The following is a 27325-nucleotide window of genomic DNA, read 5'->3' as shown; positions in this document are numbered from 1 at the left end:
AGCCTTTGATGAACACAGGCGCTAAAGCGGATCTACGATATAGACAGATCAGTCAAACAGTAAAAATCTTAGAAAGGAGGCTGGATATATCTCGTGTGATAAAGTGTCACCTTTGATCCACAGAACTCGAGTTTTAAAAGGCTGGTGGGTGTGATGGCGTGCGTGTGAGTCCAGAGAGCTTGGTGTGATGGTGTGTGACTCCACGGAGCTGGGCGTGGTGGCGTGTGAGTCCATGAGTTCACTGGCCAGCCAGTTTACTGTACTTGGTGAGTTTCAGTCTGGTAAGACACCCTATCTTAAAAAAAAAAAACCCAATTTTTAAAAGGGATAAATAATTAAGGAAATAAATAACTCGCTTGGGCAGAGCTGGAGACTAATACCTGAGGCGGTTCTCTGCTCTCTGCAAGCATGTGCAGTGTGCACGTGTTGCTTGTGCGCAAACAAACACACAGAATGTTAGATGAGTCATCCAGGTTGCCTTATTCCTGTTCCGAGCTTGTGGAGCAAGGCTGACGACAGCAGAGGAACCCTGGAGATATTTTGTTCTTTTCAGAACATTCAAGAAGCATTTCTGTGCCAGAAACTAAATTTAGTTGGTAGAGAAGGGGTGATAGAGCGATGAATCAGACTGGGTCTGTGCCCCCCCCCCGCCAGTCTTCACAACCTAGTCAAAAAGGCAAGATGTACACCCCAGTTCTCTGGCTGAGGGAGCTGCCAATCCTCCCTTCCCTTGGAGAACTCTGGCAACAGCCGGAGACATTTTTGATTATCAGAACTGGAGGGGGAAGAGCCATTGGCACCTAAAGGATACAGCTAGCCATCCGATAATGCAAACACAGACTTCCAATGACAGAGAATTTTCTAGCCCCAAAGTCAACAGTGCCAAGACCAAGAAGCCTTATTCCAGCTGTATTAGCTAGAATAGAGGACTTATTGACGGCCTGCTCAGTGAATTGATTGACTGGTGGTGGTCCACATGGTAAATGACCCTAAGATCCCAGTCACTCTGCATTGACTGTCACCCACAATATCTGCCAAGGTCCTTTTGAACACATGCACATTTAGACGGGTGCCAAATAAAGCGTGAGTTCAGGAGACACCGGGCAACCTGAGTGGCAACTGAGGGTGAAATGTCAAAAAGATGACATTTGGGATAGACAGGCTTAGGGGTAGCACATTCACCCAGCATGCTTTAGGTTCCGTCCCCGGCATAGGAGGGGCTGGGTTCCGAGGAACAAAGTTTTTCTAGATGATGTCACAGCACTCAGTGTTCAGTGAAAATGAACTGAGCCCAGCAGCCATGCTTAGCAATACTTGTTTGCCTGAAGCTGAAAGCAGTCGATGCTTACAAAAACAATCCTGGTGCCGGCGTCTTGGAAATTCCTCATTGTACATACAATACCATGAAGGGGGTTTGAGATCAGCATTCAGAATGTTCCAGACTTCAAATTAGTCTGTTCCTTAAATCATTGGATTAGCGATTTTGAACAAAGTTTGAAATTTCAACTATTAAAAAACTGAGATTATCACTTGACGAATTTAGGAGGAAGAGGCAGTGGGATTTTAAAGCGGACCCTGAACATTTTATATACGATGCGGCTCCTGCTCCTTCTATGCAGGAACAGGCAAAGCAGAGCATCGGTTGTGAGCATGCACCACATGCCTTCATTATGACTGCATAGCTTCCCCAGAATCTGACAAAGACAACCCAAAGGAGATCGGACGCCTCCCTTCATTTCTTCCTTCCGTCCTCCCCTCTCTCCCTCCTTTCCTTTTCAAATTATTTTTTTTTTAGTTTTGTGCATTTATTTGTTTGTTTGTTTTACGTGTATGGGTGTTTTTCCTGCATGTATGTCCATGTATCACATGCATGCCTTGTCTCTCTCAGAGGCTAGAAGAAGGGGTCAGAGGCCTTGGGAATAGAGAGAGACACAGGTTGCTTTGTGCCACTGAATTCCTCCTGAGAATCGAGCCTAGGTCCTGTGGAAGGAGCCAGTGTTCTTAACTGCTTAGTCATCTCCCTGGCCTCGCCTTTTTAGATAAAATTAAATCATTTTGAAGTTTTAGAGAGAGAGAGAGAGAGAGAGAGAGAGTCCCACACTGTAGCCCAGTTTTGTCCAGAACTATGTAGCCCAGGCTGGCATGAAACACACGGCAACCGTCCTGCCTCAACCTCCCAAGTGCTGGATTGCAGGCTCGTGTACGGCATACTATGTCTGGCAGAGAGGGATTTGTTTTGGCTCATGGATTTGGAGGGTTTCAGCCTATTGTGGAGGGAGGGTGTAGTGGAGGAGTTGGGACTGTGGGAGCAGGAGAGAGATATTTCACATCTATAGGCCAGGCAGCCAAGAATATGCTAAAACCAGGGGGGGTCAGGCTACAACTTTCAAAGGCCTACCCTAAGAGACCTACTTCCAGGAGCTAGGCCCGAACTTCCCAAGGTTCTACCACTTCCCTTAATGGTGCCACCAGCTGAGAGACAAGCATTCAAAACAAGAGCCTGTGGGGGTGAGGAGGTGGGGGGTATTTCAGATGCAAACTACAGCACAAGTCCTAATAATAAGAGAAGAGTTATGTATCTCCTTTAGTTTGGGATTAATTAAAAATGAAACTATATTATTAATGCTAAACACGTCAGTGAAAACACAGGATCTACTTTACTAAAACTATTACCACATATTTTTCAGGAAAAAAATGGTGAGGTAGTCTAATATTCTAATGTCAGTGGAATAAACAGCCATTGTTACTGAGAAATCTGTAATTTTGATGAAGCAATTACCTTCGCTGTGCTCTGTGGGTTGCCCAGGAGACAGTGGCTTTCTTCTTTGGCCTATCTGACCTGTATGTAAGTTGGTGAGTAAGTCAGGAAATGGCCTGTAATTGTGTATTGATACTCGTCAAACACAAATGGGAAGGAGAACTACCACGCAGATCTCAAAGACAAATACCTAGAATAATCTGTCATTTGGATCAGCCTTGCTGTTCTCTGAATGTAGCATACAGCACAGAGACCACAGGGTGCTTGGTGTTTGCAACATGAAGAAGCAGAGCTTGGGAATTTTCCAGTCAAATTTTTTTTGGCCTAATGTGAATTTAGTAAAGCGTGCTTAGGAGCAAAGACGGAGTGTTCTCTTTGCTCCTCATAGAGGAATAAATAAAGAAAATCATTTCAGCTCTACATAACAAAGGCGATCTCATGGAGGATGGAGGCCCTGAGTAAATAAATGGGACTTTAAAATGATGCACATTTTTAATACCAAAAATTCAAAATTTAAAGGAATAAGATTTGGGTCGCCGAGGCAGCTCTCCTAGGGAGCGTGCCTGTCATTGATGAGGTCCTGGGTTCAGAGCAACCCTTGCAAAGAACTGTCTTGGGAAAACATGTAATATTTTCAGAAAAAGTGCTGAGGTTGGAGTTCAGTTTCCCAGCACCCACATACAGTTGGGTGTGGCAGTCAGTGCCTGTAATCCCATCATTGGGGAGATGGAGACAGGAGGCCCCCTGAGGATATAGGCCAGCCAGTGTAACTGGATCGGGGAGCTCCAGGTTCAGTGAGAGAGTATGTTCTAAAAGTTAAAGTGGAGAGGAACTGAGGAAGACACCCAAGGAAAGCCTCTGACTTACCCCATATATTCACCCCCACACATGCACATACTCAATACAAACCTTCACACACACAAAAGTGTTATAATTTGTTAAAATGGGCCATCATTGTCACCTCCTTTTATTTATAATAAAAAAGACAAAATTTTGGATTTTCTTCTATTTCCTATTCTAGGGATAAGGTCTGAAGTGTTTAATAACTGATACAGCTAGGCACTGACCAATCAAAAGGAATGTCCAAGTAACCAGAGCGGCTAATATGCACAATCTAGACAGGAGCTTGCATTATTTAATATCATCCAGAGCTGATTTCCAAACTGAAGACATTAAGAAATATACCTCCTTTACTGCAGTATGGTTCAGCACAGAGGGGCTGAACTGAGGATTAGAATATGTGTATGTAGAAGAAAATTCAAATATTCTCAAGGCTTATCGAAGTTAGGGTTATAATTGCTTATCAACTGAGAATTCTAATTAATTGCCTTCCTATCATAGCTTTCAGATGGGTTTTTTTAAAAAATTAAAATTAAGGGTCTGGGTTTCCTTATTGGACTATCCACAAAGCGAAACATTACAACCCAAATGTATGTCACTAAAAAAAAAAAAAAAATCCCAAACGACCCTAGCACTCAGAAGGTTTGAACATGAATTTCATACTCAAGGCCAACCTGGCTACTTAGTGAATTTTAGGCTAGCTCTGGCTACTTAGCAAGACCCCCGTGTCAACGAACAAATGAACAGATTAATAAATAAATAAATGGGCTGACAAAGCGGTTTAGCAAGTAACAGTGCTTGCTGCAGAAGCCTGAAGACCTCAGTTCAGTCCCTCGAACCGACAAGGTAGAAGGAGGGAACTGGCTCCCAAAGGTTGAACTCTGACCTGCTGTGGGATAGTGCTCTTGTACACCGTGAAGATTTGTCACTCGTATTGGTTTAACAAAACACTGATTGACCAGTAGCCAGGCAGGAAGTATAGGTGGGGTGACCAGACTAGGAGGATTCTGGGAAGAGGAAAGGCAGAGAGTCAGTCATCAGCTAGACTCAGATGAAGCAAGATTGGAGTGGCTTACTGATAAAAAAGATACCAAGACAACATGGCTAAACATAGGCAAAAATTATGGGTTACTTTAAGTTGTAAGAGCTAGTTAATAATAAGCCTGAGCTAATAGGCCAAATAGTTTATGACTAGTATAAGCCTCTATGTGTTTCTTTGGGACTGAATGGCTGCAGAACTGGATGTGGCAGAAACTTCCGTCCACACTGATCTCCACTCTAGCACTGTGACATTGTGTCCTGCACACACACACACACACACACACACACACACCCCACATACTCACATGCACACACACACACAATAAAAAACAAACCAATAAGCTTTTTTTTTTCTATATCTCACATAATGTTCTCCTAGCATTCAAAAAAAGTTATCTTTAGGTGATGGAATACAGCATAGTTTCACATTCTCTCTGTGAAATTCAGCATGTGAATGTCTTTACAAGTCATTAAATAACAATCATCTAAAAATCCTCTCAATTCTACTTATTTAGCCAACATCTCAGTTCAAGCTTCTTGCCTCTCCTAACTCCTCATCGCCACATCCACTGCCGTGACTCATTTGACAAGAATCTCGCATGTATCCACAGGGAAAGGACGGGCTAGCTGGCTGTTTTCTCGCGGCACTTGACCTCTGTGGCACTTCTCCTCTGCTAGCCGCATTCCTTGTATTGTCATAACTAGTCGTTTCAAAACACTGCTGCACTTTCCACAGCCTTCTAAAGGGAGGCGCACAATACAGAGTATTTAGGAAACTTGGGGGCACAGGGCTCAGCTTAAGTAGTACTTGTAAACCTCGGACTATCATTTAAGGCAGGGTCCCTGCGTGAAATAATCTCATAATTTCTTGTGTTGCATAGGTGTGTTAGCGGGTAAAAGGATGAACCAAGAAGACATCTGGATGATGCTCAGACACTCGGGCTTGTGGGAACATCTCACTGTTTTGCCCACATGGTGTGGTAAGTAGGCAACTTGAACCAATGAAACCTAAGTGTCCCTTAGCCATATGACTCAGCTTCCCTGCTCTCCCCAGGGATCCTAAGGGGTATACTTCCTTGAGACTATGTAGTAGCAGGATCCCCTTCCTCTTCCTCCTCCTCCTTTTCTCACTGGATTTATAATGCCATGTGCGCTTTAGTGGCCCACCTAAATAAAGTGAGGGGAAAAAAAAAAAAAGGATGAGTTTTTGCCATGGGAAAAGTCTCAGAGTCAGGCTGCATGACTTCCAGGTATGCCTCTGAAGGGCATACACCCATGAAAAAGGACTTGAGTGGATGGACCTCTCATCTTCATCTTTGGATCCTGTGACTTGAGTGGACCTCTTGTCTTCATCTTCAGATTCTGTGCTCTGAACTCTGCTCGTCCTTCTTACGATCCATCATCCTGGAAGGATGAGAGTTTCTCCTGGCCACCATCCTCACTTGGTGTCGAATCAGAGGCTTCTTTCTGTGAGAGTGCCAGCTCTGAGAGCTAACCAGAGGGGGAGAGGTGGGCGGACAAGCACTTGTGGGGATGTGGAGCTGTCCAGCAGTGACGGAGCTGCGACGGTGAAGTCCCAGGGAATCACAAAGGGTGGCAGCTGGCAGTGGAGATTCCGGGGATTCCGGGAGAGCATTCCTAACCAGAAGGATGTGTGGATGCCTGCAGGGGGGCAGCTGTGTTCTTTTACCTTAGGTTGCAGCTACTCACATAATCCTTGGTCTTAAAATATGAAATGGACAGTTCCAGAAATGAAAAAGTTGTAAGTTTGAAATCGTGTACCATTCTGAGAAATATGATGCAAGTTCAGGCCATGCCCTCCTGAGATAGGTATTATCCCTTTGCCCAGGGTGTCTACATTGTAAGCGGCACATGAGCCACTTAGCAGCCACCTGGGCTAGCATGTTAACTGCCATGAGGTCAAAGGGATTCCTCCAAGTAACCCTTAGCTGACTTACTAATGGCTTGAAGGCGTAATGGTGCAGACAACAAAGAGATCATAATGCAATTCCTTTAAGTGAAAAGGTGAACTTTGTTAGCTTGCTAAGGAAAGAAAAAAGTAGATGCTGAGGTTTTGGAGCCATACAGGAAAAGCAAATCTATCTGTAAAAGGGTAGAAAACAAAAAGGAAACCTGTGTGTGCTAGCTTTGCTATTAATTCCAAACTGCGAAAGTTATGGTTACCACATACAATGACCATGATGGAAAAGGAGTTAAATACAGGCCTTGGTTCTATGGTTTCAGGCATCTACTGACTATCGTATGAGGGGGGCTACTGCACCCAACCTACTGTATGTGTTCACCCGCCCGCTCTAAGGGGAGGTGAAGAGAGAGAGGAACAGAAGTGTGCAGGGGAAGGAAAAAGGAGACCTGAAGAGGGACGGAGGCAAAGGCAGGGTTACCATACACACAAGCAGTCTCTCAGCTTGCTATTGTTGATCCACTTCGTATCTGCATGCGTGGGTGTGCACAAGTGTGCACATACACACACATAATCTATAAGTCTGCCCTGTGAGTGTGTCACAGTTTCAGTATTCATGTTCTGCAATCAAAAATAGTCATTTAAAGCATTTTTGGGGGGGGGGGATAAAATAGGTAGTCAAAGGTTTTCTTCCAACAGTGTGTGTATAACTTAAAATTTAAAAACCAAGAACATTTGCCTGATAAAATACAATAATCTATTGCACAATTATTTTTTATTAAGTGACTTGATACCTAGCCATATTTGTCTCTCCTTCCTTTCCAAAGGGGAAACCAACATGACCACAAATACCCTAGAGCTGGGAAGAGGGAGGGAATTGGGAGCATTTCTTGTCCAGATTTCATATCCCAGGCAATTAAATATTATTCCAATTTTCTAGGAGCATTCAATTGATGATAGAAAGGCAATGTATTCCTTTGTCACTTTTAAATACTTAAAAAACTATAAGCTAATAAACATATTTTTATTTAAAAATTGAAAACCCATTATAGAAAATGTGGGAAATACAAAAATATGTATCAGAATAAAAACTTAGAAGTCTTATTTCATGTACACTGATTTCTGAATGAAAAAAAGTAAAAATAATTTTTAGTCCAAACTGGAAATCATTGCCTACAATGAGCTACTCTTGAGTCCAGGGAACCAGGGTCTTGCGTACCTGCCATGCTACTGGGCTACCCCTCCCCAGCCTGTTGACATATCTGAACCAGCTCCTTTAGCATCCTCTCTTCTTGGAGACCAGTGGACAGGAAGTTATCGATGCAGTGCTAGATCCAGCAGGCAGGTTGTGGGCAACTCCTCATCTTTATCTTCATAGCCAGAGACCCAAGAAACCATAAAAAGAAAACTGGTATCACAGGACAGCTTTCTTTCTGTGAACTAACATGGAGGGCTCCCCACTTCGGACAGCTGTTGTCAGTCATGTGCTTCACCGAGGAAAGAACCCCACAGAGGAAGAAGGTAGCTCTAGCCTTGAAAAAGTCTTTTATCCTTCGTGATTTTGATGCCTTTAAATTTGTCACCTGAATGTGATATTAACATAATCATCTGCGTTTTCTGCTAATGAATGCACCTGCTTCTAAGACTTTATTTTAGCAGTTTTAATGAGCTCTTCAAAAGAGTTTGCCTGGACTCGCTGCATGGCTAGAGAAAAGCAGCTGTAAGCAACTAACACTGCATTCGGAATTCGAGGGAAGGCTCTCTGTGAAGTTGTTAAACTTGAGATGCAGTATCTACCCATCTGTCTGCGAGAAGATGGAGCTAAGATGTAGCTACAGCAACTGGGAAAGGCGCTAGCAAAAGCGGGCCTGGCCAGAGAAGTCTCTTTGCGGCTTGGCCAAAAGGAATGGGCCTCAGGCAAGTCTCTGAATCTCAATTTTCTCATCTGTATAATATGGTGTCTACTTGTTCGTGATGATTTCATGCCTCGTGTGATAAACACTCGATAATGTCGCATTTCCTTATACCCACAGTGTTCATTCTGAAGGAAATGCGATTTAATGAAGGGCCACCTATGGCTAGGATTCACTTATGTGAAAGATCCAGCCCTGGGAACCATGGAGACAGAAAGGAAATGGGTGGTGGCCAGGTTCCGGTAGGAGGGAGCGAGCACCAGGCAGAGGCTACTTAATGGATACAAGGCTTCCCTTTGGGGATGATAAAAATGTCTGGGAACTGGATACAAGGGGAAGTTGTGCAATGTCACAAAGACGCTGAAGGCCTCTGTGTTGCTGCCTTTAAACCGGTGAACGCTGTGATGTGGGTCTCACCGAAGCAGAAAACAAAAGCACTCCCTTCAATACAGAAGGGGATGAAGAAAGGATCCAGCATGCGTCTTAGGACTGCAGGTCCTAAGAGGGCTCTAAGGTGAATAGTGACTCATCAAGCCTCCTGCTAAGGAAACCAATCTGGTCTCCTCCACCGAAGCCATCAGGACGTCCTTTCAGTGCTGAGTCACACCTTGCCTCAGGGTGAAAGCATCCCGAGGAAGAGTCATTAACCAATCCGCGGATGTTCAAATCCCATCCTGAAAGACTCGAGGATTTCAAAACCCTCTGTGGGTGCTAGCGTAGTAGGACAGACATGCGGTGCTTCGTGTCATCAGATCTGTCTCGCGGTTGCCACGCTCTGACTTCAGCCACATTTGCATGCCACCGTCTGCGACCCCCCACCTTTCCTTCCACGCGGTGCTCTGTGGAACGTTCATTGGAAAGGTTTGAAGTCAGAACCAATAAACTGCCCCGAACCCAACTCCACGGGACGTGAAAGCTAGGGCAAGTGCTGCTTAAAAAAAAAAAAAATGTACAGGGCTGGAGAGATGGCTCAGTGGATAAGAGCATTGCCTGCTCTTCCAAAGGTCCTGAGTTCAATTCCCAGCAACCACATGGTGGCTCACAACCATCTGTAATAAGGTCTGGTGCCCTCTTCTGGCCTGCAGGCATACATGCAGACAGAATATTGTATACATAATAAATAAATAAATGTAAAAAAAATGTACAGACCTCAGAAGTCATGAGGCAGGAGCATCCTAGATTAATGGTGCCTCCCCCCTCCACAAAAGTGAGAGAGCTACTAAAAAAAAAAAATCTCCCATTCCCTTTGAACTTTTATTTCAGTAATAGTGAACAAGAGTGGCAGCAAGGCCTCTCTGGAAGCCTCTCTTAACAGGATGCTAGTTAAGAGTCTTCCCCAGGAGTTAGGGACTGGCTCATTGGCCATTCACCCACACTCCTCCATGCTGCAGCACCATGAAGGAAACAGGCCCAGCTTAGGAATCATCACCAGCTTAACATGGGTTTCTTGGGCAAGGTCCTGATTTCTAGAATTCTCCAAACCAAGGCTTCTGGCAACTCTGCGCACCCCTACATTCTAATAGAGCCCCTTGATCCGGACTGAGGTGAAACATCTCTCCAGAGGACTTTGCAGTTCTGTTCTGGGACCTCCGCTCTGTAACCTGAGCTCACCTCCAGCCACCCTCTGGCACTGGTCAGCCACCAGGGCACCGGCTGCATGCTGACGAAGGTCTCGCTACAGAGCACACTGTGGTCCTCAGAAGGGCAGCATCAGCATCACCTGGAGAGCATCCCCAGCTGGCGGTGCAGGCCAGGTCCCACCCTCAACCTACTGCATCAGAGCCCACAGCTCAGATCGAGGTTCAGGAAGCAGCAAGCAGTCCAAGGGATCTATCCGCTTGAGGTGGCTTTGGATGGCAAGGTGACTCACCATGTCGGGTTCCCAAGTTGCATGGTGCACTTTGCACTTCAGGGTTCTAACATAGATCTCCCTGCAGTGCTCCCGAGCAGGCTAGCTCTGCTCTGGATGAGTTCCCACCCAGTATGCCTCTTGGTGATCTCTGTGCTTCTGTGTGCTGAGTGGTCACACATTTATACCGCACAGCCTCCTGTAAGCCAGCTACGCCCACCCCCTAGGTCATTGTGCCCTCCTGTTCCCGCAGCGCTAGTGGTACCATGTTCATAAATTGTCGTTAAAGAAGGAAATCACCAGAAGGGGGGGAAAAATAATGTCCATAAACCTGCATAGTTTAGAGCTAAAGAATATGTTAAAATTTTCCATTGTGGAAATTTCCCAGCTACTGGGCTCTTTAGATTTTTTTTTTTTTTTTCAGAGCTGCAAGCAAAGAATGGAAATTTCCAAAGGCAGCATCAAGAGCTGCTGTTCTGCTGACTGTCTCGCTCAGCCGGGGTCATCTGCTTCTCTAAGACATCAAGGAATGCCAAGGTAGGTCTGAGAGAACACACAGGCTTCCTCCAAAGGCAGGAAGGAGAGCTGGGAGGAGGGGAGGGGCGGCAGAGGTGACAGCCCCTGCTCCCTCCCCCTGAACAGGAAGTTTATCCTACTTGACTTCTTTCCAGGGGCAGCTGGCTGGCAGGGTTTTTTTTTTTTCAACATTCCTAAGGTGGAGTTATACAAACATGAAAGAAATAAACATTTGTTGGGGTCTAATCTTGAAAGCACTACCTGGTAGGTCTATCACTCCATCTCTATGTGACTTGCCCAAATAAACAGTTTTGTTTGTTTTCTGTGACCTAGTGCAGGCTGGCCTTGAACTCCTGATCCTCCTTCCTCCACCTCCCAAGTGCTGGGATTACAGGCACGTGCCATTCCATCCAGAATTAAATTCTGAGTTTGGAGTCTTCAGCTGTACCTCCCAAGACAACCCATCTTCCTATCCTCCCCCCCAAACCAAATCATCCACAAATATCCCAGCAGGTTCTGTCCCCACCTCGGCACTAACATCAACAGCCCTGTTCCTTTCCACTGTAGCTACGTAAAAATACGTTCCAACTCACAGCTGGTCCTGCTGCCTGAGTCAACAGGCATCGAATAGTTCACTGAGATCTGGCATGTTCCTTCCACCCACGGACGCTGCTCCTACAGAAGGCTAATGGCAACAGCTCCATGGAAGTTGGAGTCAAGGCGTCAGCATCCTGCAGATGCCCAAGGACCCTGAGCGGCTTTGAAACGGAAAGAATATTTTCAGACCGAAGCCGTGTGGTTTTTGTCTGAATTGTTTGGAAGTTTTGTTTTTGTTTTTCACTTTTCAGAACATTCTTAAGAAACAGATGCTACCTGTGAGTTCTGTCTTCTGACATACCCTGATCCTAGGGAAAGGACAGCTATGGAAGGTTTTTGATATCCTTATTGTTACTTATACTACACATTACTTATAGATACAAAGTTCCAACAGTGAAAATTTTCTGGCAATAAGCTTTAAAAGAAATCACACGGCAGCTCCTGCCTATAATCCTAACACCCGGGAGGCTGCAGCGGGGGACTCCACGAGTTTGAGGCTAACCAGGGCTACATGGTGACCTGCTATCTTGAAAAGCTGAGGAGGAAAATGGGTTAGAAGGTAGCTCAGCTGGTAAGATGCTTGCTGGGCAAGCATCAGGACCTGGGATTGGATGACCAGTACCCTGTTAAAGTCAGGCAGGATGGCGTGCATCCCTAACCCCAGTGGTGGGGCGGCAGACACAGGAGGGCTCCTGGAGCTCACTGGCCTGTCCATCTAGCCAAACTGGTGAGTTCCAGATTCAGAGAAGTCTTGTCTCAAAAAATAAGAGGAGGGGGGAGTAATTGTGGAAGACATTCGATGTCTACCTCTGAGCTCCCCACACATATCCATGTACCCTACAAACATACACATATACCACGGGGTGGGAGGGGAAGAGGAGAGAGAGAGAGAGAGAGAGAGAGAGAGAGAGAGAACACAACGGAGTTGGGGAAAGTCATCAAATGGTTAATGATGGCTGTCAGTTCAGTCCCATCTATATGTAGCAGCAACAGTGCCAATTTCAACAACTCCCATAACAGCAGTGAGGCAAGGAACAATGGCAATAATATCCAGTGTAGGTCTGCTTAGACATTAGCCCCCAAAGATGTTCCGTGCCCAGCACCGGGTGCGTCTGTGATAACGATTTGCTTTATACCTTTAATGGGCTAAAATCAAGCCTGGTTCCCCGGTGAAATTCATCAGGTGGTACTTGAATGGGGGTCTGGGACTCATCCGACAAGCCTCATTTTACTCCTCCTCTATATCGGTCACGTACTCGAGGATAATGGTCGCCTCAGTAGAAGACACTGATGATTCATAGCTGCGGGTGGGGCCGAGCAGACATGTATGACGAATACATCTTTCCACTTGAGACCACAGAGATGACATTTAAAAAAAAAATCCGTGGTTGGAATGCATGCTGCTTTGGATTATGATTGCTTGTGATTTCAAACACGGCCCTGGCCCCGTCCCTCCGGTCCCCCTGCTGTTCGCAGTGTCAGTTTGCGGTGGCTCTAATCAAGAACCGGAGCCCATTTCCAGACCTTTCCAGTCCACATTGGCCTCTTGCCTCTCTCTCTCTGGCTACCAGAAAGGAACAGAAGTAACTGTGTGCTGAATCCAAGCTGAGCCTCAAGTGTGTACTTCCACTTTCTCTCTTGAACCTGCCACTGCTGGCTGAGCGTCTTCCAACCCGTGGGAGGATGAGGGATTGCATACAGCAGGGAAGAAATGTCCCAACCGACGGTATCCTAGGTCACCCAGCCCCAGGTAGTACACTGTGTCTGGCCCTGAGACCAGGTTTTGCTGACCTTTTATCTAAATAAATGTGTTACCCACAAAAGCGTTAGTACCCACTCTGGGATGCCAGTAGAGCTTCACGGCAGCTCATCTCCGTCACTCTGGGGAGCGGGGAAGGCAGAAAACTAGCTTCCTCATAACAGAAGATAAGAAGGGGCTGGGGATATGGCTCAGTGGATAGAATGTTTACCTAGCAAGCCCAAATTTGGAACCTCATCACCAAATAAAACTGGGCATGGCTAGCACATGCCTGGAATCTCGGCACTTGGGAAGTAGAGGCAGGAAGATGAGAAGTCAAGGTGATCTTTGGTTACATAGGAAATTTGAGACCAATTTGGACTACATGAAACCCTATTTTAATTTAAAAAAAAAAAGGAAAGAAAGAAAGAAAAAAGGGGAGTTGACACAGTACCGAGATTGCACTGGGCAAGAACCACACAGAACAATAAAAAAATTAAAAGCCCCTTAGCTGCTTCAACGCCAATGGTTGTTTGGTTAATGCTACAGGCCAGAATGATCAAGCAATGTTTCATTTCCCAGCCTCTAACCTCTAATACTCATTTAGCAAATGCACACTGTATGTCTCAGTGAGGATGGGGGCCACTCGTTCTTTGCCTGCTTGGAGTTCCCCGAGTGTATTGTGCTGTTTCACGCCTCCCCAACTCTGCACACAATGTTCCTTCTGCCTGGAACACTCTTAGCCCTCTTCTCTTACTGGCGAACGCCTACTCACTGAGCAGAGCCGAGCTCAAGGATACTGCCTCTTGGAAGACTTCCCCAGGAGCACCTCCACCTCCTCGCCCTCAACCTCCGGCCACACGCGCGGTCTCAGCATTCACTCTGCCAGCCTAACAATTAAAGCAGAAAATGCTTCTATGGCACTAGGCACTCACTGTGTGCCGACACTGTTCCGCGGGATCATTCGATTGAAATTTTCCATGTCCTCGCGTCTTTCCCCAAGGCGGGCGTATGTTCCGTGCTTCGTGCTGAGTTCTTCCCACCTGTTGGGCAAACAAGTTCTGCAGTGATGTATCACACAAACCATACACCCACCGAGGGCACCTATTGCATCTTCGCATGTTTGCAGTATCTGGAGCAGACGCTCAAGGGGCCACAGAAGAATGAATGAAAAGAACAAATATTTAAACAGCCCAGAACACACCTAGGCCGTCCTCTCGGCTCTCCACCAGGACAATCGCGTCCAGGAACATTTTAGAGGACACTGTGGTGATTACCATGGTGCCACATATCAGGGATGGAAGGTATCAAGAATTCTCTGATAGCTTTCCAAGACTGCACAGCTAGGGCGTGAGAGAACCGCTTCCAGAGGCTGTGCTTACAACCACGGAAGGGATGGGAAGCTGGGCTGACTCAGCACGAATCCATTTCTGACCTCAGGGAGGCAAAGGGTGAAACGTTGAGGATATGAACGGTGTCGTGGGCACGGCCGGATGCTCGGGCTTGATCACCGATCGGCTTGCACTCACGCAGGCACTCGGTGCTCAGTGTGAAGAGGCGGCGGTAACTGATGGGACCTCCAAAGGGTTTCCTGTTGTCATGTGTGCTCAGCATGGTGCCTAACAGCCCACATATGCTGTTTAAGGCCTCCCTGACAGCAGGCCGAGTCTAGAGGCATAACCCCTATGCTGGCCAAAGGACACTTTACAAACGAGCATCTGGAAGACAATTACTTGGAATTGTCTATGAGGCTGCTGAACCTGGCTAGGCAACTGGCACTTTCTGTAAAAACACAATGGCCAGATGCTCACGGAAGCTTTGGTAGTCCCCAGGAGGCCTCCCAGGCAGAGTGCCTCTCAGTGACACAGATAAAGGCAGGGACACACAGGGACTGAACCACAGCCGTCTCAGCACCGACCTGCTTGACTGAAAAGACAAAGAACAAATTCTTGGAATTTTGCTTCTGAGACAAATACGAGCTTGGAAAATGTTGGGTCTGAGCACTGGGACATTGGAAGACGGGAATGGCCAGTTTCTGCAGCCCCTTCATGTTCACAGTCCCTCTGAAGACAAACAAGTCCGCTCTCTGCTTCTCAGTCGTGTCCAACCTGTGTTCTACAGGTCGTGTGAAACCAAGCTAGCTATGGATTTGGCCTACAAGATTTGTGAATGACACCATTATGTTGCAAGGTCAAGAGGTTGGATGCCCCTGCAGATAGCCCTCGCCCTAAAACTGGGCTCTCTCTAATGGTTTAAAGGGCCAAGCAGTGGCCAGGATGACCTACCACAGGCTCTGAGTCCTTAGCACAAACACAAAAGAGGGAAAAAGAACTCCAGGACTCCAAATATCCACCTGCCCTATGAACCTGGACAAGACTGTGCCCACTGGCTTTCCTCCTGGTGAGGAACTTCTCCCAAAGACACTGACGGCCTTGGCTGGAAAATGCTAGAAACATCCATTTGATTTGTATTCATTTTCAGGGCACAGGTAGAATTGATAGCACCTTACTTTCCAGTTAAAATAATAACCCAACTGTTGTGCTTACCACCTCCAGATTAACAACTAAAAGTCTTTTGTTGGGTTCCTGGGCAAACTTTTATTTTTCCCAACTGACCATATACTCCTTGAGAGTCAAGATCGTAATCTTACTCCTTTGGACTCCTTCATGCAGACAATATGTCACAGTCCTTGGCGGAGGTCAGAGGGACAGAGCACAGTGTGTTTGGAGACACCCACCAGCCCGCCCGCGCTTGCACACCCAACTCCGGCTCTGTGGAGGTCTTGAGGAGCACTTAAGTCTGAGATGCAATTTCTTCATCTTAAGATCCCTCTCTGGCCTTCTGCCTGTTGGGAAGATCAAATAAGATAATGCATGTGAAAGTATTGTGTAATCCAAGAACTGCCAATGACTGAAATGTAAGGAACCCTTAGAGAGGCACTTAGTAAATATCTGATTGATTTTTAATGATAAGGTATTGTCTCTCCTCTTCGCTACAATCAGTCCCTTTAAGGATTTTATTTCCTAGAATTTAATTTTATGTGAGTGGCAAAGCCACTTCCCATTTTCCTGATAGTGCGCACTTGCCCCCATAGTCACCTTAAAATCTGATTGTAATCTAAGCAAAACCAACCCCAAAGAAGTCACAAAGCACGCTACTGTCACGTCAATCACCCGGGATTCATGGGAACAAACACATTCAAACCCCACTTCAATTTCAGAACCTTTCTTGTGCTGCTTTCAGACCATGACAATTGTTCCCGAAGGAAGGATTATGCATCTTTGTGTTGTAGCACACTCAGTGGACACAGGAGTTCTCAGCTTGTAGCATCACTAAGTCGGGGCCAGCGGGGAAGATGAGAGACGGCGTGTCTCATGTGGGAAATTTCACATCGGTGATACTAGAATATCTTAGAGCAAACCCTTTATTTGTAGCCTTCGTTCTGTATTTGTTCTTAGCAAAGACAGCACTCCTGCTTATCAGAGAATCCTAAACGATACATTAGAAGTCTTTCAGACATGGACCTTTCTCAAAGGGATTTTAGAAAACACTAAGTGCAGTTTCTGGATTTCTTCTCTCTTAGCTAAACAAAAGAACCAAGAAACAAAAACAAGAGACACAAGGAAATAAGTTGTATATTGCAAGGATGAGTTTACATCTGATTTTCTGTCTAGTTCTCTGGGACCAAAGGCCAGGAAAGTAAAAATAACTAGATTGTATAAAATGGACAAAAAAAACCCAAATAGCTAAAGAACCACTGACTCAGCTTAAGTTCTAGTATCTCTCACTGAATAGTTCAAGGTTCATTTTCAAATGCTTATGAAACTATATGAGCCTATGTCTCTTCCAAGTTCAACCAAAGTGTGAGCCATTGGATTTGTGTGCAGGTTTGAAATGTGTCATTAACATTATCGGACTTGGGCCAGTTTTGAACAATACTACTGATTTATGAAGCCCCTTTTAGGGGGCTGCCTTCCAGAGGAGTTAATCACACTAAAGCGCTTATCTGTTGTGTGGTATTTTGTGTTCTGACAAATCAAGCTTGTTTAAAGTCAAAGGGTGGAGCTAGTCACTAGTTAACCATAGAGGTCTGGAGGTCTGTACAGAGAGGAGACAGGAAGTGATAAGGCAGGCCTGAGACAGGATCTTGGCCTTTTTGGACAGAGGAACAGAAGAGATAGGAAGGGATTGTGGTTCTCTCTGCTTCTCTGATCTTTCAAGTTGTTGCCTCAATATCTGACTCCTGTGGGTTCTTTTCTTTTTTTTGATAAAGATTAATTAGATTTACACTTCAGTTGTCTGTGTTAAATACACCAAAGATAGAAAGAATAGTAAACAAACTAACAGACAAAAACCCCAAATTCATCATCAAACATTTGACAACTGTAGGCATAAAGCCAATCTTGAGAGCCTTAGTTTGTCTTTGAGATGGTCTTACTAGGTAGCTCTGGCTGGCCTGGAACTCCCACTGTAGACCAGCCTGGTCTTAAACCTGCATTGATTCACCTCTCCTAGGCCTCTAGAGTGCTGGGATTATAGGCAAACACCACCACATCTGGCCTTTGTGTTTAGTACCCGAGAGCGAGGGCAGGACCTGGCACAAGCTAAACATGCATTCTCAGCTCCTGAAGCTTTAGTTTTTAGCAGATATTAATAGTAGCCTTATGAGATATCGAAATACACCTTAATGTTCAAACCTGATAGCAAGCTTATCTATCTTTATTTTCCTCTAATTAATTCTATTTTCAGCAGACACTTTTCTTTCTTATTCCCAAAGCTTTCCCACTTCTCCTGAGGCTGGTAGGAAGCCAAGTTCCCTTCACAGTCAGACCAGAAAGAAAATACCTAAAGGGAGACAAGGCAGCTCGAAATTTTTACTCATTTATTAATTATTCTCTTCTGAGACATGGCCTCTCTGCCTGAATTGTTGAGGAAGTTGGTGGTATTGGGAAGGCAGTCATTTCCAGCAGTGGAACTGGTTTTCAGACCCTCTTGTCCCAGTGACACAGGGGCTCTGGAGAATGGCAATACTATGTGGCTGGGTAGTACTGTCCCACTGCAACCTCAGTATAAAGGGCGAGAGCTCCAGGGGCAGATATCGTAACGCACGCATTTCAGAGTGGACAGCGTCTTGTACATGCAGGTTATTCACTTATTTCATATTTATTACTAAATGTTTTCTCAGAGTACAGTTTTCTATATGGAATCATCATTCTAAGACTTACCAAAGTCTACATCCATTTACAGTCGAATCATACTTATAGGCGATCTAAAATACCTTAATAAAACAAGTGAGAAGAGAGAAGTTGGGTAGAAGCTGTATGGCTTTAATAACAGTTGAATTTCTCCTTTTATACTGTTCCAATGGTTAAAAAAAATAAGCCAGCAGCTTTCCTATCTAACTGGTAACACTTGAAGCATTTGGTTAATTTTAGGATCCTTGATTGCTATTGGGAACAAGCCTACTGCTGTGGCATGAAGCGGAAGGTGTAATTGGGAACCAGACAAGAGACAAAAGACTTCCTTCACAAGCATCACACTCAAAAAAAATGTAGCAAGCAAAGAAAAAAGATCGGCGATTTCACTGAGTAAGATAAAGCTACATTTCCCATGCAAGTTCCTGAAAGAGCCAAAACCGACAGTTACACAAACCTTCCATGGAAGGTTTTCAACCCTTAGAGATCAAATGCAGGAGCAGCCAGATGACTCATCAGGTAAAGGTGTTGCTGCCAAGCTTGCTGCCCATCCCTGGGACTCAGGTGGCGAAGGGAAAGAACTGACCTGGTTCTCACAAATTGTCTTCTGATCGCCACTCAGCCATACACATTCGGGCAAGTCTATTATTAAATGCAACATTAAAAATACAACAACAAGAACAAAAACAGTCAGGTGATGGTGGTGCACTCCTTCAATCCCAGCACTTAGCAGGGAGAGGTAGGTGGATCCGTCTCTGTGAGTTTGAGGCTAGCCTGGTCTACATAGTGCGTTCCAGATCAGTCAGGGCTACATAGTCAGACCTCTCTCTCTCTCTCTCTCTCTCTCTCTCTCTCTCTCTCACACACACACACACACACACACACACACACACACACACACACACCAGAACAACAAACAAAAGCAAAAGAATTAGGGTACTGTAATGGTTTGAATGTGAAAAATGCCCAACAAGGTCCTATGTTTGCCACCTATGCCCTAGCTGGACATGGCGTTCAGGGACACTGTGGACTTTTTAGGTGGTGGAGCCTAGAGAGAGAATATAGACAACTAGGAATAGGCCTCTGAGGGATCCAGCTTATCTCCAGCTCCTTGTTGGTCCACCTCTCTGCCTCTCTTCTGCTGCCATTGTGACCAGCCTGCACCCACTCCAGCCACCAGAAACCCTTCTGTGCTTTCCTTATGGTGACGGACTGGAACGTGAAGCTACCCCAAAGCTCTCTTCACTTAGAAAAGCCAATACAGACAGCAAGCCAAGAGATGTCCCACCCACAGCCTCACTGTTCCTGATCATCGGCTGGCATTCAGTAGAGAAAGCCGAGCACAAGGATAGACACTTCTCATTCCTGCTCACGTAGGTGCTTTGTTTCCCTTTGTTTTGAGACCAGGTAGCCCAAACTGGCCTTGCACTTGCCAATTCTTCCCTTAGCATCCAGAGTTCTGGGGTTATAAACATGGCTCTCTGTGGCCTTTGGAAATCTGGGATAAAAACTTAACTTCTTTCTCCATTAGGAAGACCTGGGAAGGAGTCTAAGAATTAAGGGCAGTTCTTCTTGGCTGGGTTAGACAGAGGTCATATCTAGCTCCCTCTAAGAGTGTGGGTGAGGTGGGGGATCCATAGCTATCTGTGAGTGACATCAAAAAAAATGAGGATAATGAACTTCCTTAATTGTCAAATGCCTCCAATGACCTTATGTGTCATGGCTGAAAAACTAAATGACAATTGTTCCTCGGCATATTGATGGAGAATCTCTGAGTCAAGAGTGCATGGTTAGACTTGCTTACTTTCAAAGAAAGAAAGAAAGAAAGAAAGAGAGAGAGAGAGAGAGAGAGAGAGAGAGAGAGAGAGGGAGGGAGGGAGGGAGGGAGGGAGAAAGAGAGAAAGAAAGAAAGAAAAAAAGAAAGAAAGAAAGAAAGAAAGAAAGAAAGAAAGAAAGAGAAAAGAAAACCCTCTAATGGGTAACATAGAAAAAAAATTCCCCGGGAAAATGGTCATGTCAGTAAACATAAATAAGGAAAAAGAGAAACAATGAAATCTAAAAACTAATGAACATAAGAAGGAACAGGAGTAAAAATACATTGGAATGAGTTTCTCTTTCAAAAGATCTGCGAGACTGAGCTAAAAAATTAAGATATGTACAAGGAAATTATCTCAAAAAAGTGACAAGAAGAGTTATAAAATAACCGTCTGGGGGATCTATGCCAGGCCAATCCCAAAGTGGAGGCGGTGGTATTGATGAAATTCAGGGCCACGCACACTTAATAGAAACAAATGACGGAGGTTCAAGGCAGAGCCCCATGGATGCTACGTCAGATACAGTTGTCCTGGTTTAATCTGAGGTGTCGTGTGTTTGGAATAACAGTTCCTCCACTCCCCTTCCCTGTTCTTCTTTGCGGTGCTGAGGACTGAACTGAGGGCCTTGTGGGTGCCCGGCAAACACTGCACCTCGAGTCACAACCCTGCCCTACAGTCTTCTGCTATAGGTTGAGGTTAGGGATGTAGTGGGTGGGGCCTGCTGAGGCAGAACTGATCTGGGAACTTCTCCAACGAATAGTTCTCTTTTTTCTCTTCCTGTCTGGAATACACAGAGAGCGGGAGCCGTACGTGCCATCTTACAACTGGGACTTGGAAAATGACTGCCAGATATTAAAGGAGGCAAAAGAGGAAGACAGGAAGCAGCATCACAGACGATCAAGGAGCCACTAAGCCAGTCCTGGACTTCCTGTCTCCAAACATCTTTCATGTTTGAGAAAAATGCATTTCTATTTAACAAGGCCCCACTCTTTGATTATTTTGTCTAGGTATGGGAGTCTAATCCGGTGGAATAGATACAAAGACGAAAATGTGCTAAAAATTGTCAGCTTTTTGCACTAAAAACAAGGCACAAAATTAAAAAGGGAAATCAAAGACAAGGAGTACGTGATGACGCAGACGATCACAATGGTAGGCTGTGATGTACCCTTTCAGAACTCTCTAGAACACGGCATGAAAAACACGCAAGGATAGCCAGGACTACAGACTCCAAAACACTGTCTGCACAGAGACGTGAATATGTTTCTGACTAGCAAAACAACATAAAAACCATATTTTTATATACAAAAGGGGAATATGTAACCTTTTATGGAATGTTTACAAAATCAATCAATATACTTGGCCAGAAAAGAAGAACAGGTACTGTGGTCCAGCAACAGAAGAAGGGCGAAAGTTGATCAATCTTCCCGTGCCTCATTTCTTAAGTTACTGAGGGCAATTACTAATATAACAGCCATTAACCTTATCTCCTATCATTTTGATTGCCCCAACCTAGTGTTTTCCAGTCTGATAGTGGTGTGGCAGGTCACTAGCTCTGGGTAGAAGAGCCAGGTCATCAGATGGCTGTCGCTACTCCACACCGATAGGGCCAGCAGCAGGCAGGAAGGTCGGCATTTCTCGGACTGTCCCCAACTGAGCAGGGAACACAGGCCCTACCACAGAGTTCAAGAGCACCGAAAGAATGTTAAATGGATGGATTGTTCCTCACAGGAAAAGAAACAGGCACCATGCTTCCAGTCATTCTTCGCCACAGACAACAGTTAGCTGTCTCTGCTGGCTGGCACGGCCACTGGATGGGGACACTACTGAAGGAACCCTGATGAGGACGAATGAATGTGGCCAGTGAAGCTTTTGGACACAGCCCCAGCTATATTTTTGCTTATTGCTGGCAAGCTAGCATGAGGGAAACAATCGACAAAACACGTTGTGAAGACGGCCCGAAGGACAAGAAGTCTTTATAGCCCGTCGCGAAGAGAAGCTTCTCATACCATCGGGGATCATCTAGGGCATAGGACTGGGCTTCGCAGTCGAGCTGTTGGGTCAAAGGTGAAAAACTAACAAAATTCTTCCCAGAGAAGAACATACAACATTTCTACTACAAAATTTAAATATCGAAGTATTTAAGACACTTAAAAATCAACCAATCGAGCTGAGCATGCTGGGGTGTACCTACAGTCCCAGCTGGTTGGGAGACTAAGGCAAGAGGTTCACTTGAGCCCAGGAGTTCAAGGTCAGACTGGGCCATACAGTGAGACTGCCTCAAAACCCACCACCAGGACCACCAATAATTATAGGGAAAGATGAGATACCAGTGACATAATAAATCCTCTATTTTATGATAATAGAAGTCTATTAAGAGTCCTATATATTCACCCCATCTCTTAATCATTTGTTTCATATAATTAAATTACAAACATATATATGTTATAGTATGTATTTAGTTCTTTGGTCAAATTAAGTATAATAAAAATATCAATTATATTTTAAAAAATCAAGTTTGCTGCTGAACTTGGAGGGCAAGTAAAAATGAACTGAAGACAGTAAGTTCCCCAACTCATTTTAGGTCACTGACCAGGCAGAAATTGGCTGATGTCATCTGGGGATGAATGGAGTGTTTGTTCTATTGCTTCTGGGGACCTGGAGCTTAGGCGGCCTCCTCACAGTGGGCCTGTGCCTTGAATATAGTTGTATGTTCTATCTTAAACATGTGGATATACAAATAGGTGAGCTAAAGGTACAGGGGGTTTTGCTTGTTTCTTTGATTGTTTTGCGGTGGGTGTGGGTGTCCAAAATGACTCCTACTTAGCCACTCTTAATTTTTTTGCATTATCTTAAGGCATCTTCTTTAATTTTTTTTAAAAATGGGATTGCAAACTCAGCTTCCTAATCAGCAAACTCTAATTTTTGCACATACAAAGATCTTTTCCCAAGTAACACCTGTAATCCCAGAAGTTGGGTGGCGGAGGCAGGAGGATTGTTATAAGCTCAGAACCAGTCAGGGCTACATGGCAAGATTCTGTCTCAGTAATAATAATAATAATAATAATAATAATAATAATAATAATAATAACAATAAATAGAAGGAAGGAAGAATGTGTGAGAGAGGTGGGGACAGAGGAAGAGGAAAGGAGGAAGGGTAAAGAAAGAAAAAATAGAATTTTTTACCCCCTAGTGTTTGATAAAGCTGGTGTCATTTACGGAAAAGTTCACCTAACAGGAGCATTTCAGACTGAGGATAAAGCTTTCTTCCAGTGTCTCTCTTACACACAGGTGGGACACACACCCACACCCACACAGGCACATGCACACATGCGCGCACCCCCTCACCCCTACACACACAAGTAAGCACAGCAGAGATGTTAGCGTACTCCCTTTAGAACTACATAGTGTCTGCTTACCAGGGAGGGAACAGGATGGAGAAGAGAGACAGAGAAGTAAGGAGAAGAGCGATGGGGATGAGGCCCACCTGGAATGAATTATTCTGGAAGCCTAGACTGTTCTTCTATAGCCCCACTGATGAGCGCTGTCTGTTTTACTCCACTTGGCTTGTCGTAGTGTGTGTTTGCTGGACTGAACTCTCAATCCTTAAGACCAAGCTGAGAAGTATGTGAAAATGGAGTCTCGCTTTTGTTTTTGAGACAAGGTCATGCGATGTGACCCAGATTGGCTTTAAACTCCAAACCCCTCTGGAGCTACCTCTCGGGTGCCATCATTCCAGGCATGTTCTGCCCTCCCTCTTTGTCTCGTTTTTGAGTATGTGTGTGTCTGTGTGATTATACATGTTTTGGAGGGCACATATGTACATCTACGTGTGGAAGCACAAGGCTGGCACTGACGCTGGGAGCCATGGCTGTCTTATACTTATTTGCCGAGGCAGGGTCTCTCTGTTGAACTCAGAGCTCATCAATATGTCTTGTCTAGCTAGCCAGCTTGTTCTGCGAATCCCCTTTCTCTGCCTCCCTGGGATCTGGGATTAGCGGTGGGCTACTACGCCTGCTCCGCACTTAACATGGGTGCTGGGAATGTGACCTCCAGTCTTTATGCTTGTTTGCCATGCGTTCCACCTGCTGAGCCACCTCTCCAGCCCCACACCTCAATGTCTGTTTGTTTTGGGGTATTGGAATCTACGCCAAGCCCTCTTGGCAGACAATAGTTCTACCTCTAAATTAACTGCCAGTCCTCAAACTTCATGAAAATTCTTAGAAAACCAGCCAAGGATCATTATCTATGGTGAAGAATGTCTTCACAAGGCAGGCCTGCATGTGTCAAATCAGGTAGGGCACTAAGTCACCTTCCATCCTTGCCTCCTCCATCACAGAGGGGCCACATAGCTCCTGTTGTCCTTGTCCTGTGATGAGAGGAGATGCCCTGAAGACTTTTTAATTAGTGGAAAAGAATAAAGAAGAAAGGAACGTGCAGTCTATGGGATCAGGACTCTCTTCCCATGTGGTTACTTGGGGACTCAGTTTTTTTTTTTTCTTGTCCCTATTTGTTTTCCTGACACCAAGTAAGGAAACTCAGCTCTGTCCATTAAGAATTTCACCCACCAGCTGAACATGGTGGTGCATGTCTTTAATCCTAGCACTCAAGGGGCAGAGGCAGGCAGATTTCTGTGAATTCAATGCCAGCTTTCTCTACATAGAAAGTTGCAGGTCAATCAGGAATACATAGTGAGACCCTTATTCAAACCTTTTTTTCCCCCATCTGCCTCTCTGCATGAGTACAGACAGTTAAGGATGGTGTGGCAGGAAGTGTGGAAACTGAGGGTTCAAAGTTCTTAAGGCGACCAAAGAAGGAAGGAAGTGAAAGCCAACAAGTAATTCCCACCCTCTGTTTCAACTTCAAGTAGCATTTCTGGTTAAATTCTGTGCTTTCTAGATCTCGCTAACCCTCAGAACGCTCCGAGGTGCCCTTCTTTGTTCATTAGTCAAGAAGGAAGCTACCTTACCCAGCATTCAGCCACTGAGGATGAATCACAATGCATGACTCAAGGGTCAACCAGATATAATACCGTACTCTTCTCTGCCAGGTACTTCCCACCTCCAGGGAGCTACAGATTTTTGTTCCATTGTATGTGTTGTACAAATATCTCTGTGTATATATTTTAAAAATGCAATGTAGAAGGCTGGTTGTGGCACACACCTTTAATCCCAGCACTTGGGAGGCAGAGGCTGGTGGATCTCTGAGTTCAAGGCCAGCCTGGTCTACAAAACGAGTTTCAGGCCAGTCAGGGTTACACAGAGAACCCTGTCTTGAAAAACCACCAAAGAAAATGCAATGTGTATGCATATAGTGTTTGTAGCATGTTACACTTATAAGCACAAGTTTAATGAAGTGTTGATTTGTCAGTCCACCCAAGACAAGGACAAGTGACACATCATGGATTATTGATTTTGAAATCAAGCCATCCCCATTCAACCTTACAAACTTGGCTCACTTTTCTCATATACTGGGATCCAATGCTCTATTTCTTACATTTCAATCATTCATCAGGGATGTCAAATAACACATAAAGATTTACAGTGAGATTAATATTAAAGATGAAGCACAAGTGACTGTTCCGCACTGTATCCGACAGTATCTCTGTTTTCTCAGTTTGCCAACAAGCCCAGTAATGGGTTTCACTCTGCAATTCTCCGTAGGGGACATGGGCCTTCCATATGGCACAAGGTGAGTGCTTTTGCTTCTTATTAGCTCATGTTCTGGGACTTCAGCTTTCCTGCTAATAAATTAATACTTGTTGCAGCCAGATAATCATCCTCGACAAACCTTCCAAGGCCCAGCATCACTCCTGGTCAGAAACAAAAGACGCAGGCTCAGCCGGGCGGGGGTGGCACATACCTTTAATCCCAGCACTTGGGAGGCAGAGGCAAGCTTTCTTGGCTCTCTTGTTTCCATCCTAGTGCCCTTTCAGCCACTATAGGAGGCACCACAAGGCCTTGTGCTCTTGGGCTCCCCAACCCCAAGAACTATGAGCCCAACTTTGAGTTGTTGCTATACATCGATTTCTGTATTGTTTGAATCTTTTCTTTTTAAACCACCTAGGCTGTGGTGTTCTGTTAGAGCAATAGAAAAGCCAGGAAGACGTTCCCCCATACTAATTGCTACGTGACTCTCAAGTTCTTTGTCTTTAATATATAACATAAAGTCATATCCATGTGTTATATAAAGCCATAAACATATATCATATAAAGGCATGCACATGTATCATATAAACGCATGTACATGTACTATATAAGGTTATATACATGCATTGTATAAAGTCATAAGCATTTGTTATATAAAGTTATATACATGTATTAAATAAAGTCATATAAATGGTAATTTTATTTTGTTTTTAGGCAACAGGACGGTATATATGCAGCACTCTAGACAGCTTCCTTTTCTTCAGGGCCTGTCTCAGATTTCCTCTTTGCCCTAAAGCTGTCTTCATTCCTTGTCATCTTGCCTTCCATCTCAAACACTTGGCATCCATGGCTCTCGGTTGCTTTCTGATCTGTCTCTGACGCTTGGGCTGATTCATTTTTTATTTAATGTGGGGGTGTCTTATTACCAGAATGCAAAATCTTTGAGGGCCGAGATGTTATCTTGATCTTTTGTGGTATTTAGAATTGTATGATGCATAAAATAAGTATTTGATATGATTTTATTGAACAACTGAAGTTCGGGTTTCCGGTTTCCTGATCTAAGGCAGGAAACCTCTGCTCAAATGTGGGTAGAAGCTCAGATGAACAGAGGTAAAATGCTTCCTGAACTGAGGCTTCCTGGGCTCGCCCTTGAACTCCAGTCTGTTCCCCATGGTGGGGAGGGGAACAGTCTGGGAGACTGGACAAGCTCAGCAGCCCCAGGGAAGTCAGGCCCTGGGTGCAATGCTTCCCCTGACCCTCAGACCAAGGACAGCTCCACTGGCGGAGCTCTCGCGGCCACCCTGGAGGGTGAAGCCTGTGAAGGAAGTCAGACTACCCAGGAAAACACTGTCTCAGACTGTTCAGGTTTCTAGAAGTTCGCCTCTCACAGAACCAGTTCTCCAGTGGACTTAATCACAGGCACCAAGAGTTGAACTAAAATGTTACTCTCCCGGCATGACAGGAAAACAGAAACGGCTAACGAAACAGACTTGGTGTT

The 27325-nt window shown here is 45.0% G+C and overlaps 1 protein-coding gene across 10 annotated transcripts in view; it reads right to left on the bottom strand.

The window, feature by feature from the left end:
- LOC146889447 (uncharacterized) overlaps window positions 1-27325 on the bottom strand; it is a 175483-nt gene that overhangs the window by 97772 nt on the left and 50386 nt on the right. For 8 of the 10 annotated variants that reach the window (XR_015736706.1, XR_015736709.1, XR_015736710.1 and 5 more), the window contains one exon: window positions 14109-14216. The exons of the other annotated variants lie outside the window; for them this stretch is intronic. The gene's annotated coding sequence lies outside the window, so the exon portion shown is untranslated. The remainder of the gene's footprint in view (window positions 1-14108; window positions 14217-27325) is intronic. 10 annotated transcript variants of the gene reach the window in all.

The sequence above is a fragment of the Myodes glareolus genome, chromosome 25 (assembly GCF_982192425.1).
Source record: "Myodes glareolus chromosome 25, mMyoGla1.1, whole genome shotgun sequence".
NCBI lineage: Eukaryota > Metazoa > Chordata > Mammalia > Rodentia > Cricetidae > Myodes > Myodes glareolus.
Note: the sequence above shows the minus strand (reverse complement) of the source record. Positions and strands in the feature narration are given on the sequence as shown.